Source organism: Plutella xylostella, chromosome 7 (genome assembly GCF_932276165.1).
Source record: "Plutella xylostella chromosome 7, ilPluXylo3.1, whole genome shotgun sequence".
NCBI classification, from domain to species: domain Eukaryota; kingdom Metazoa; phylum Arthropoda; class Insecta; order Lepidoptera; family Plutellidae; genus Plutella; species Plutella xylostella.
Genome location: NC_063987.1, coordinates 10,056,203 through 10,068,924, shown reverse-complemented (window position 1 = coordinate 10,068,924; position 12,722 = coordinate 10,056,203). Strand labels below are relative to the sequence as shown.

The 12,722-nt window shown below is 38.0% G+C and overlaps 1 protein-coding gene and 1 long non-coding RNA gene across 2 annotated transcripts in view; one reads left to right on the top strand and one right to left on the bottom strand.

Annotated features, from left to right (window-relative positions):
- Positions 1-12,722, bottom strand: part of LOC119690878 (serine/arginine repetitive matrix protein 1) — a 63,001-nt gene that overhangs the window by 41,079 nt on the left and 9,200 nt on the right. The window lies entirely within an intron of this gene.
- LOC119693127 lies at positions 10,012-11,066 on the top strand. Its single transcript, XR_007266496.1, has 2 exons — positions 10,012-10,335; positions 10,494-11,066. It is a non-coding gene; the product is annotated as an uncharacterized LOC119693127 (long non-coding RNA).

The following is a 12,722-nucleotide window of genomic DNA, read 5'->3' as shown; positions in this document are numbered from 1 at the left end:
AGTGAAAGAATCTGTATCCCAGAATCATCCTCCGAGGGGACATCAGTGCGCGATTCGTGAGTTTTATACAATCTTATAATCTCGATTGTGATATTGATAACAAGTTTTGATCACCTACCGCACGTACCCGACCCCGCTCAGCGCCTGTTCAATTGATAATCGCACTGTTGCAAAAACTCATTACTTTGCTAATATGTCGACCCAGAATGTTATGCAAGGAACACCTCCTAACAACTTGCTTCGAACCAACACCGTTGCCCTTAACGAGTCCCGTAGTTTGGAGGACGTTCGAAAGCCACAATACATGGATACTATGCCGTTACTATCTCCCGAATCCCAGAAACATCTTCCTCAAAGAATTAAGCGGCGCCGTGAAGTGGCCAGCGACGAACTAGCGGACGAGCTTTCTGAATTCAAAAAAGATATGAAAGACATGATAAAGGAGTTAATTTCCGCACAAAATACTAGAATGGACAACCTGGAAAAGCATATGTTGGATATGAAAAACCAATTCTCTACCGTCAAAGATACTAATAAGGATATTGAGGTAGCAATGAATTCAATGTCTAGCCAATTAACGTCCTTAGAAGCACAGATTTCAGGTCTGGAGTCACAACGTAACGAAATAGCTACTCAGGTCTGCACGATTGAAGACAAGCTGGAAGCCTTGGACAAGAATCTAGTTAAATCGTCAATCGAGATACGCAACGTTCCTAAGCGACCCACTGAAACTAAGGAAAGCTTGTTTTATCTTATAAAAACACTCGCACAAACTCTAAACGTCGCCCTTCAACCTCACGATATCAGAGACGTGTCACGTCAGCCTTCGAAAAGAGAAACCCAAGTTTCAGCTGTAACAGTGGAGTTTTCAAATACCTTAATCAAAAGCCAGATCCTAAATAGTACGAAGGAGTTTAACAAGGCAAACGGTAGAGACAAGCTGAATTCGTCACACCTAGGACTAGGATCACCAAAAACACCTATCTACGTAGCTGAACAGCTAACTAAAACAACCAAGAGACTGCACTTTCTCGCCAGGGCTCTTGCGAAAGCTGAAAACTACGCATTTTGTTGGGTATCTAATGGACGCATTCTTTTACGTAGAGACAAGGACGGTCCCCACATTATTGTTAAGGACGAATACCATCTTAAACAGTTGTCAACAAAAAATACTGGAGCGTAGTTTATGCGATCCTAAAAATAATGCTCTTTCTATTTTAGTTTTTATGCATGCATTTTTAACTTTAGTTATACTTTATTTCTACTCAGGTCTCATACAATGTCCTTACTTATGCAACTGCAAAACTACAAAAAACTATAATTATGATCAAGTACTGTATTGCGATATGAATAAAATTGCTTCATTCTACAGGAATTATTTAATTTTAGATAATGTACCAGCTACATCCCTACAAAATTCCGACCATTATGTGTTTCCTTTACGCTATTTTTCCCTAAATCTTTTTGTTACCGATGGCTACTGATAATATTACAAATGTACTAGATGATATTGATAATGTTTCTGTATCAGACACATTTGTTTGTGCACCTGAACAATCAGAGTCTCACCTCACGAACCCTAATAATTATTTAAAAATATTAACTCAAAACATTCGCTCTATAAATTGTAATTTTTCAAGCTTCGAAACGCTCACCGATAGAATCTCTTTTGACAGTGACGTAGTTGTTCTTACCGAATGCTGGCTTTTATGCGCATCTAACGCTGTACTTCCTACTATACAAGACTACTCTCTACCTATATCTACAAACAAAAACCTAAACCAAAACGACGGGGTTGTGGTGTACGTCAAGAAGGACCTCTTAATCTCATGGGAGGAGCCTGATTTCAAAGGTACAGCCACAGGACTAATTTTAAAACATTCTCAAACTACAGCCATCATTTGCGTTTATCGATCCCCATCCATAGACTGTATAGATAATTTTCTTTCTTGCCTAGATACAATCCTAAAGTCAGTATCTAACTTTAAGAATGTTATATTAACGGGGGATCTAAACATAGATATAAAACCTTCATCCCTCGACACCCGTGCGCATTACTATCTCAACCACTTAGCATATCATGGCTTCCTTCCATGTTACACAATCCCCACAAGAGATACTAGTTGCTTAGATCACGTACTACTCCGCTCAAAATCCACTGCTACTACACTTGTTTACGAGTCCACAGTCACTGACCATTTCTCAACACTTGTTTGCCTACCACTTAAACAGCGTTATCCATGCGCCATTACTAGTATAACCAAAATAGACTATAAGACATTAGATATTCATATAAATAAATTAAAGTTTAGTGAAATTTATAAAATTACTGAGCCAGATATTGCTATGAAATCGCTGGAGTCACTGTTGTCAGAAGCTATCCACAATAACAGCACAACAATAAATTTATCAAAACGAAAAAAGATACTCAAACCCTGGATTACTCCGGGGCTTGTAAGGTGTATAAAAAATAGAGACTCTCTTCATAAAAAGTTAAGAAAATCACCGGAAAACTTAATATTAAAGCAGACATATACACGATACAGAAACTTTTGTAATAAAATAATAAAGAAAGCAAAAAGACAATATGACGCTTTGGAAATAGATAAAGCTGGTAAAGATTCTAGACTTTTATGGAAAGCTATTCAGAAAATAACCAACACATGCAAGAGTAAACATTCCTCATCTCAATTAATTTCCACCACATCTTCTCCCAAAGAATCCTGTAATTTAGTTAATAATTTCTTTGTTAATGTAGGAAAGGAGCTGGCTGATAAAATTTCTCATCCCAAAGGTGCTATTTTTGATAAACCTATCCCTGATTCCCCCACTAATTTAAATTCATTTGCCTTAGTCAACACTGACCCTGACGAGGTCCTTTTAATCATAAACTCCTTAAAAAATAATGTAGCTACTGGATGGGATGGAATCTCTACTACAATCATCAAACGTTACTCCTTAATTCTTGCAACAATTTTGAGCCATATCTTTAATCTCTGCTTTGAAAAAGGCATATTTCCGTCTTCCTTTAAAAAAGCGATTATACATCCTATTTACAAGGGTGGGGATGGGGAATCTGTCAACAATTATCGCCCTATTGCAGTTCTCACATCAATGTCTAAGATTCTAGAACGTTTACTGAATAAAAGACTTACAGACTACCTTGAACAATATAAAATCATCTCTGACCGACAGTTTGGGTTCAGAAGTAAAAAATCTACAGCACATGCAACGATCAACCTGACAACCTTCATCGTAGACAAACTTAATCAGCATAAAAAAGTACTTACAATATTTCTAGACCTCGCTAAGGCATTCGATACAGTCCCCATCCCGACCCTTCTATCCAAACTTGATAGATATGGCATAAGAGGTCGCCAGTTGGATCTTTTTCATAGCTATCTTACTGGACGTACTCAAATTGTCAAAATTGGTAATCACCTCAGTGATGAACAACAAATAGCCTACGGCGTTCCCCAGGGCAGTATCCTGGGGCCAACACTGTTCTTGGTTTTTATCAATGACCTCTGTAACCTAGATGTAGCAAATGGTAATATCATATCATTCGCAGACGATACCGCTGTTACATTCTATTCAGACACATGGATCGATCTTCAGGATATAGCTCAGACAGGATTTAATTCCATCTATAAATTGCTTTCATCTCACACGTTAACACTGAACACCTCCAAAACAAAATTCATAACTTACTCCCTACGCCCGTCCTCTCAGCCAGAGTCCCCCATCCTTCTCTATGCCCACTCCTGTGATGTCAATGAAACTTGCGCGTGTCCATTAATAAATCCAACTCCCACTATAAAATATTTAGGTATTACTCTTGACCGTCATCTTAATTTTAATGTCCATATTGAACTTTTAACAAGTAGAGTGCGCAAGCTCATTTATATTTTTAAGACCTTACGTCACGTGGCTAATGGTTCTATCGTCAGGAAAGTGTACCAGGCCTTAGTAGAGTCAATTGTCTCGTACTGTATTACCTGTTGGGGTGGCTCAGCAAAAACCACACTAAAACCTCTCGAAGTGGCTCAACGAGCAATTTTGAAAGTCGCAACTTTCAGGCCTTTTCTGTACCCTACAGCTCAGTTGTATAAAGACTGCGACGTCTTGACGGTTAGACAACTCTTTATCTTACACACTATACTTCTCCAACATCGCAACACTCCCTTCGCTAAAATAACAAAGAGACGTAAAGACAAAGTATGTACGATACCACGTACCAACTTTGCCTTTACTAAACGTTTTTTCCTGTTCCTTGGTCCTTTTCTATATAATAAACTAAGTTCAAGCTCTCCTTTAATTGATTTAACTCATTACGAATGTAAAACTATTATAACTAAATTCCTAAAAAATCTAACATACTTTGAAACTGAAGAAATTTTACAGACTATATCGTAATACCTACGTAAATAAAAAAATATATATATTTATCGTTATTGTCTCATTACCGTAGTTTTGCAAAAGTATATGTATGAGACACTCGCAAATGTGAAACTAAATTAAATAGACTAAAATCTACTTTATAACTTTATTATATTCAGATAATTACTAAGTTGCTGTATACGATTAATACCTAGTATTCCCTAAATTACCTACCTATGTATTTTTCTTATTATGTTCCCATCAAATTGGGTATCTATTATTATTTTACTTTATATAGCTTTAATTACACATTTTATAATCAAATTCGAAATTGTAACTCTTTATAATGTGTCTACTTAATTACGTTATTGTATTTGAAATAACATAATTTAAGTATTCTTCGTCTGGGTGTGGCACTGATGTCCTTTATACAGGTTATTCACTAACCTAGTAAGGACAACAGTTCGACTTATCAAATAATGATTCCTTCAGATTATGTTACTTCATGCATGACTTATAATAAGTTTCTAATTTTAAGTTGAATTTAACTCTGTTAGCATGAATAAAGTTTATTTATTATTATTATTTATTAAAGTAAACAAATTATGATCGCAAAAAAAAAAAAAAAAAAAAAAAAAAAAAAAAAAAAAAAAAAAAAATGCCAACTTTGCGGATGTTGTCTCATTACTGTGAGCTGCTTTATTTAGATATAAAATATCCGGTGGGTACTTATTTATGTATCAAATGAAAAGGTGACACACTTATCTACCAACGACGGGAACACGCCAAGTTCTTCTCCACAGGATACAGTAATGTTTGATATAGAGGTAAATAAAGAATAATCAAATGAAGGTGGAGTAGGTACAAACAAAAGTAATTTAATGATTATTAAATTACAAAGACGAAGGAATTAAGGTTCGTACTTAAATTAGGCCGCATGTGTCTGGACTTCAGACTCCAGCAATGATATTATTTTATCGTGACTTTTATTGCTATTTTACCTTTTTTACTTTTACCCGCTGGGAATTTTGTAAGGAAAATCTTTTCTTGAAATAAAATAACGGAGAATAACCTAAAACCGCTTTTAGGTAGGATGGTATGTTAGTAAGTAGGAAAGTATTTCAGGGGCTCAATTAATAATTCCGAAATTTAGCTGAACTACGTAGATATAATTGACATGACAAAATAAGGGTATACTGGAAGTGAGAGCACTATCTTCCTCTACATAGGCACCTAGGTAATCAGTATAATATTATTTATATTTATGTGATAAATAACGAAATAACAATGTTGGCGCCGCTGCGGGGTGAGGCGTGATGAGTGATGAGGAGCGACGTGAGGCGTGAGGCGTGAGGCGAGGCGAACAATGTTGGAGGCAGGTGTGCCCCGCGCCCCCGCACCCCCTTCAGGGCCGGGGGGGGCAGCCTTTGCCTATTTTCAGAACTTCAATTGTCCCAAAATGTGATTGTTGAATATTCGCCCCTCTGCTCTGTCACTCAATGTCGCGCTCCTAATATGCTGCGAATGATTTCACTGAAAGAAAATGGAAGCAAGAAGTCCTATTACGTAAGGAAGGCTGGAAATGTCAGCTTATATATTTTCGCGAGCCATTTGAACGCTATAAATCCATGTTTGGAGGGTTCGGCGCTGTGAGCCGTCGACATGACACGCGTCGGCTCAGCGCCGGCTACAGTGTTCACACACTACACACACCCGGCAGTAATAGGCTGTAGGCTGTAGCACTAAGCGCATGTATTGTGCCAGTCGACACGCCGAGCTTGAGTGAAGCACAAAGCGCCGCCACAGGGTTGTCAGGCGAGAGCGGGGCGGCTCCCTCCTGCTCACTCGGTGGAACACCAGCTCGCGAGTACCACCAGGGCTGCCAGCGGCGGGATGTGGGGGAGATGGTGAGGTGGTCCCGCCCCGCGCCCGCAAGCGCTTGTTCCGACAACCTACAAAGCGCTGGATTTATGTAAAAATTAAAATACGTTTTTATCCCGTCTTTGGTTTCTTTTGTCTCGATTGTGAGTTATTAAAATATTTACTTTTTTACAAGCTCCGTGTTTTTATCGCGTTTTACGCTTGTATTTGTGTTGGGGTTCTGTAAGCAACTCCTACAGAAATGCCTGAAACAATTTCAGCCTCGGAGAGAACGGAGAAAAAAAAGTTTCGAGGTTTTTATTAAATCCGGAAAATTAACTTTCAGATTATTCAGAGAACGGGGAAGTTAGATTGGTTTTGAATATGGACCGCGCGGAGGCAGTGAGGTCTGTGCCATTTGCGGGGAATAAAAAAAACTTATTTCGTACCAAACGTAACTTTCACGAGTTTCAGCTGAAGCGAGTGCGATAAAAGCACTTAATTTAAATCTGACTGAGTTTTTATTGGTTATGTGATAGGTATGATGTGCTATATGAAGTCTAGAATAAATTAAAATGGAAGATATATATTGTACTAGCTGTTCCCGCGCACTTCGCTTCGCCTTAAAAAGTTTTCCCATGGGAATTCCGGGATAAAAAGTAGCCTATGTTCTTTCCCAGGGTCTAGACCGTATGTATACCAAATTTCATTCAAATCCGTTCAGTAGTTTTGGCGTGAAAGAGTAACAGACAGACAGACAGACAGACAGACAGACAGACACAGTTACTTTCACATTTATAATATTAGTTAGGATAAGCTGCTGGTGTTCCAGTTTAAATAAATAAATAAATAAGATCCGATGAGCGAATGATTAAAATATTTTAAAATGGTTATTATACGTTCGGGTCCCGGGATTAACTGGGTTCACACGACGGGTTTGGATTTGCAACAATAACAATTAGTTACTTACTAAGTAAATAAAAACTATTTTGATTTCCGTTACTTAATAATTTATTAGGAAACAAACAAGTTGGTTTGTAAGTCCGATTAAAACAGTAGATTTAATTGTTGAACAGTGAACAGGTGAACCTTGGGCGAGAGCTAGCGACGGGGAAGTTAGTTAAACCTCAAACATGAAGTTGTACAATATCCTCGCGGTTCATTACGCTGCCACTCCGTCTCCCGCGCTGAGCTTCTGTGAGGCAGCAGGTCGACATGAGCACTCTCTATACACACACGTGGCAATAACATACCTATTATCATAGGTGGAGGAAGGTATTGTAGATTCCAGGTCAATAATAGGTTTCGGGGTTACTAATATCTCTAGGATAAGCTTCCATCTAAACTCTGACAGGTTGTATACGCACCAGGAACGTTAACTCACCTTCCTATATAAATAAAAATAAAAATAAAAATCGTTTATTTCAGACAATGAGGTCCATATAAGTATAAAATCAGTCATTAATTATAAAAAAAAAAAAAAAAAAAAAAAAAAACACGCACTCACGCCTTGTACTAATGTACTCCCTTGCGGGGTAGGCAGAGGTGCATTGCTGCACCCACTTTTCGCCAGAGTGTATGTTAGTCCCAATGTAATAGGGGGCGGGCCTATTGCCATTTTACGGGCACATCCAAGACCCGAGAACAAATATCTGTGTTTAAACAAATATCTGCCCCAGCCGGGAATCGAACCCGGGACCATCGGCTCAGTAGTCAGGGTCACTAACCACTACGCCATTCGGTCGTCTTATAAATCTTACATTAAATACTTAAAACAATTTAAAAAGAAATCAAATAATTATTGAATACTTAGATTAAAATTAATAAATTAAATTAAACTAAATAAACTGAATTACATAAATTAAATTAAACTGAACTCAGACTAGTCTTTTAAAAGATCATATGACCCTCCTCACCAAGCACTTCCACAGGGAGGACGTCAGGTCATCAGCCACTGTTTTCAGAATGCTGTTGTGACTGTCCCGCACTCTGTTGATTGTCGCCTAAATAAATCCTACAGGTGAGGAAATAAAAAGGACGAACATAATTTAGTTTAAAAAGAAGATTTATTTTAAATAAGTAGGTAGATAGGTCGTCGGTTAGGCCAAGGTCAAGGGTGTCACACGCGCACTGGTTCGGTCCAGAAATACCGCACTCTCCTTGGCTTCCTGTCGAAGTGCAGGTCCAGGTCCAGGTCCAGGTGCAGCTCCAGGTCCAGGTCCACGTCGGGGTCGAGGGATCCGACGAGGTCAGCTACTCAGGTAGCGGGAGGGGAAGCCCGGGACAGTCGCCCGGGGTGAGTCTTCCGTGGTCCGGAACTGGCCGATTTAATCGGTCCGGCAGTTGTTCCTGGAATCGCAGAGCAAGGAAGCGATTAGATTCCAGCAGCGATACGGATGGCAAGTTAGCCTTAGGTTCGTACGGGAAGTCTAGAAATACTGCTTAGCTTTTCCAAAGGCAAAAGGAATAAAGGTGGCGTTATGAACAGTAATGTAAAGTACATGATGATTGATGAATGATTAAGTTAGGTAAGATAATTTACAATGTAACTAAAATATATGCAACTACGAGATTAAGACTATTCTCATAGTTCATTAAATCACTAGATCCAGTGCATACTTAGGTATGCATTCAAACAAGAAATAGAAAACAAGCACTGTAATAAGCAAAAGGCAAGGCACTAATTTAACCAACGGTTATTTTCAATGACAAAAGGTCAACGGTTTTATATTTAAAAATGCACAGCATTAAACACAATGATACACAGCTAATTACTAACATAAGAAGGTTTGCACAACTTACCCAGATGGGAACAACGTATAAACACTTATTTGAGGAATTATAAAAATTATTAACGTCTAGATTTGACGAGTTAGGTAGGTACTCGCAGACAAGGTACGTATGATATTTATTATGAGCGGCTAGTTGCCAGAGCGGTGAGCAGAGACTGATCGCCGTGCAAATCAATGCGCCCCTCCCGTAGTCGGCCGGTCGCTTATCGCTAGATCTAAGGTGAACAAAGGGTGACGTCGCGAGTGGGCGAAACTATTCGCTACTTATAATTGGAAACGGTTTGTCGGTGACAACGTACTTTAGAACCTACACTTTTATTATCACTTATCGTAATAGAACTAGATCACTTAATTAAAGTATGTTTATTTATTAGGTTTATTAAAATTAGGTTTTAGGTTTTATTTATTATAAGTTAGAATAGGTATAATAAGGTACTAAGATTAAGGCGTTTCGTAACGCTACGTTACATTACCCCCTCACCTACAAGAGTATTTTACCTCAGTAAAATACGATAAATAGACAGCTAAACTAAAATAAAAATAATGATCTATTTACAACTATTTACAATGATTACTAATAAGATAAAAGATAAAGATAAAAATTCTTTATTCGGTTCACCACACAGCACACACCAAAAATCCACAAGAAAAAACACAAAAACAAAAAAAAAGAAAATAACAAATAAAAAACCTTATATAATATAGACTTATAAGTAATAGCGGTGTGTGTTGTCCAGCACCGAAAAGGCCCGCGCCTCAGCTTACACCGCTTCAAGTGAGGTGGCATCCACCCACCTGACGCGGCACTGATTTTCAGTCGCGTCCTTCCGTGACTATCTCCCATCTATTGAGACATCTGATACCTAAGTGTACAATATAATAATAATACGGTAATATTATAAATAAATAGATATAATACTTAAATACCAATAGTAAATACATATCATAAGTATATACACATGTATAGATAATGTAATAATATAGGATATAGGTAGTACAAATTTTTTATAAATAAAATTAGAGACAAATAGTGGGTATGACTGGAAAAGAACGAAGAGCCTTCGGGGTTTCAGCGCGCGAGCGAGACCGATCGCCATCGCTGACTTGCTTCAGCGCTCAGACCAGCCCGTGCCGTCCGGCTGAACACAACTGTAAGACAGTTTCATAATAATATACTCGTATACACAACTGTGAGTGAAAAACGGACACAATGCACACTACATAAGAAGCATTTTCTAATGGCGGACTATGAGAAGAAAAATTAAATAAAGTAACATAGAAGCTTATAATCAAAGCATACAAGGTAAGAAATTTATGATGAGAACTATCTTAAGTACATGTACCTAATAATAATATAAACGAATAGGTACATTAAGTATAAATTAAATTATATTGAAGCAATCTTTAATAGGACTACCTGTGTTATTTATAATTTTATTAAATTCATTCCCTTTGTTTAAGATTTTCACCTCGTGTGTACAACAACATGCTATGAAAAGCGTAGAAGGTGAAGATTAGACTAGTGGACCATCAACACAAGGACTGGTGGCCTGATTTGTCGGGTTTGAGAGGGAAACTAGCACCCCCACGTGTCGTGACAAAAATGCCAGTAAGTACTACACATACCTATAAAGTTAATAAATAATAACATTATGTACGAGAACAAATTATAGAAAATTATACAATATTTAAAAGCAATAAGCAAGAAATGTGAGCGCCACTGCTAGAGGGACCATGGACACCAACCCAGTTTTTGTTGGAATAGAAGCATTCGCTTTAACTTTGACCTAAATGATGCAACTGATTTCAAGTTACGCAAGCTTGGGTCTAGGCGGTTCCAACAGCAAGTAGCATTGAAAGAAAACGATGCTTTGAATATGGCGGTCTTGTGCTGAGGAGTGAGCAGCAGGTACGACGAGGCTCGCGTTCGGTGCATGTTGAAGTCGCGGGACCACCTTAGTTTATTATAAAGGTATTCAGGTATGTGTCTATGTACTATGCCAAATAATAAACATGCAAAATGTAGGTACCGTCGACTTGCTATTTTCAACATATTACTTTTATTTATGTAAGGTGTCACATGCGTGCGGGGGGGGATGTCATGACAAAATCTAGTGCAGGCATTCTGTACTCGCTGCAGTAGGCGCTGTGTTTTGGCATAAAGGCAAGGTCCATAGACAGTATCTGCATAATTTAACTTAGATAGTACTAAGCTCTCACATAGTTTTATACGTACCTCGGTTTTAATATAAGGTCTAATACGGTATAATACTTTTAGCCGGTAGAAGCAACTAGAGACCAAACATAGAATATGTTTTTCAAAACGAAGATTAGAATCAAAGCAGATACCTAGATTTCTAGCTTCAGTAACTTTTTCTATCGATTCCCCAGCTACCTTTATGTCGGGGTTCATAGCATTAATACCCTGGACTTGTTTTTTAGAGCCTATTACCATGAATTTGGATTTTGTAGGGTTTAATAATAATGAGTTCTTCTTGGACCATTCTACTATCATATTCAAATCTTATCTTCTTATATATTCTATCTTAATAATATTCTTAAGTTTTTTTTTATATGCAAAATCTATACAATTTATGTCATACTTTCAATAAATACAACAAGTATGACACAAGAAAAAAATCTAACTGCTAATCTAAAAATATTATTCTCTTAGCCGAGTATTTACAATTTTTAGGTCTTTAATATGCCAAACACCTAAATCCCGACCATTCATATCCTCGAGGATATAAACTAATGGTGAGCGCTTATGTTTTACGCGACATTTTTGATACTTGGGGGCCAACTTCTTAGCAAAATAAGCGTCTTTGTCACTTTGGAAGTAACAGCGCTTCCACACGATATCCCCTACGTTAAATTCAGCATCTTTACGTCGTAAGTTGTATCGCTGACTATTCTTAGCATGGGCTTGCCATAGTGCAGCTTGAACTTCACCAAAAATACCAGCCAAGTGACCTAAGTTCTCAGCGTAAGCATCTCTTGGAAGAAAAACCATGTCCTTTGAGTCATCATTCTCCAAATAATGTGACCCGCAGGTTACCAATTCACGGCCATGCACCAAGAATGCAGGAGAGTACCCGGTAGTTTCGTTCACCGAATTATTGATGGCAAACTGAATTTGAGGTAAATTCAAATCCCATGTTCTGTGATCATTGTTTACAAAAGTAGACACAGCAGTAACAATAGTTTTGTTATATCTCTCCACAGTGTTTACTTGTGGGGTATATTTAGGGGTAAAATGTACATTAGGCACTTTATATTTTTTGAACAGCCTGTCAAGCTCATGGCTAATGAACTGACAGCCATTATCCAGGACAACAGTTTGAGGTATACCATGTACTAGGAAAACATCATTTTCCAAATGCTTGGTCACTAAATCCGCAGTAGCTCTACGGAGTGGGAATATAAAACAATACTTGGAAAAACAGCAAGTCACAACAAAGATGTAGTTGTTCTGTTTCCGAGTATTAGGTAGTGGTCCAACCAGATCGATAGAGAGTACCTGAAAAGGTCTAGAAACATCCTTAGGCCTGCCCATTTTACCTAAGGTGCCATGAGTAGGCAGTTTGTATGCAAGACAGGTGTCACACCGAGAGATAAAACCAACCACATCAGCATACATGCCAGGCCAATAAAAACGAAGTGCTAAGCGTTTATATGTCTTAAACACGC